The sequence below is a fragment of the Papaver somniferum genome, chromosome 5 (genome assembly GCF_003573695.1).
Source record: "Papaver somniferum cultivar HN1 chromosome 5, ASM357369v1, whole genome shotgun sequence".
In the NCBI taxonomy this organism is placed as follows: Eukaryota; Viridiplantae; Streptophyta; class Magnoliopsida; order Ranunculales; family Papaveraceae; genus Papaver; species Papaver somniferum.
The window spans coordinates 114875298-114877030 of NC_039362.1; the positions used below are offsets into that span (position 1 = coordinate 114875298).

Consider the following 1733-nt stretch of genomic DNA (forward strand, 5'->3'; position numbering starts at 1 on the left):
GTATTGGAGCTATGACCGAATCATCTGTGCAGCGTCAATCTATGAGTTCCTAAAAGCTGCAACTTTCCTATTTTGTATATCTTGTATATGATCTGTTGTAATATTTCTTTATTGCAATCTTGCTGTACAATAGCTGTAGGATATATTGTGCTGTAGGATATATTATTTCCTTTGTAAAAAGATCTTTAAGGACATATAAATTAACATCTCTTCCTTGTAGTTCTCATCGATTGAGAATTCACCTTAAAACCTATGTTTCAACCGATGTGAAGGAAAAAAGAAGATTAGGAAGAAGAAATGGCAAGATGCTATGTGAGTATAAGAAGTATTAAGAACATTTAATCAAATCAGGATTGTTTTGATTAGATTTTTAGACTTAAGATATTGAAGGAAGCATTAAGAAAAGGTATAGGAGAATGGGGTTGTTGCCATATAACTTTCCCTCTCAGATTGGAAGTTATAAGATCAGGAAATCCCTAAAATTCTTTGAATAAAATTTTACAGGATTTTCAAACGATTTGGGGTATGGATCTAACTTCTATATTAATTGCTGCAGCTTACGGGATCAGTTGTACCGAAGTGGATCATTTGTATTATTTAGAATATACCCACACAAAGCTCATTCAACTTTCGGTGATGGAGGAGTATGCCAACGCTCTAACAAATGGAATTCCTAATATTTTAGTATGTCAACATTTTGACTAATATTTTTTAAGTTGGATGTTATGAATGAATGATAGTTGAGTTGGATTTTTATCATTTATCAATGCACATCGATTTCTTGATTTTTGTTGAACATGCATGCCTTACATTTTGGTTGAGTTCGATATTTAGTTTAATCGTCTTTTTATCTGTTAATTTTTTCTTACGTTGAACAATCTTATTTTTGTGCTATGATTGATCATAATAACTTCATTTTTGTTCACATGATTTTTAGCAAAGAGCCGGGAAGGTGGTAAGCAGGTATGTGCTATTGTTTCTTTGTTATTTCTAAATATAACGGGACATAGATAAACTACCAACTGTGACTTATCAGGATGAACTGGGCAGTTGATGAGTGGTCTAATGATTATAAAATGAGCTCCCTTACTCACTCAAAGTTATATAATCACTGATTCACCGTTAAGCTGAGTCCTTGGGCAGGGTCTGTAAGCCTAAGTTTTATGAAGAAATTCGAGCTGATTTCGTCGTTGATCATCTCCGCTTATTACAAAAATCACCAACTGCATATGTTGAAGAGGATATGGATGCCATTAGTTGAGCTACAACATACTGCATGATCAGTGCAGATTGTTCCTTATCGCACAATTTTACGAATAGTTGTTACTTAAGTATGAGATATATTCCATAATTCCATTTTAGGATCACCGTTACTACTTGATTGGCTTCCACTGGAGAAGATTTGGTTGGGAACTAGGAGATGGCAAGTTTTTAGTCAACAACCATAGCAATATCACCACATTATCCACTGGAAAAAGAGGCGCACCAACTGATGAGAAGGTTTGAAAAATCTCAAAGACTTGGTTGTGCTGTCTCTATGGTCAGTGCATAATTTTGTTTCGTGTTTGTTGTGTATAAATGTTTAAATGTACAGTCAAGGGAGCTCAAGTTTGAATGTACACAACCAGTACTTTCATCTGCTTTTTTATGCGTACCAGTACTTCCATCTTCGTTTTTATGCAATGGCTAAAAAAGTTATTATCAATATCAGATTTTGAGCCTTCTGGCCTTCA

At 34.3% G+C, this 1733-nt stretch overlaps 1 long non-coding RNA gene across 1 annotated transcript; it reads left to right on the forward strand.

The window, feature by feature from the left end:
• Positions 1 to 204: 204 nt before the first annotated feature.
• On the forward strand, positions 205 to 796 carry LOC113277721. Its single transcript, XR_003325096.1, has 2 exons — positions 205 to 312; positions 557 to 796. It is a non-coding gene; the product is annotated as an uncharacterized LOC113277721 (long non-coding RNA).
• The last annotated feature ends 937 nt before the right edge of the window (positions 797 to 1733 follow it).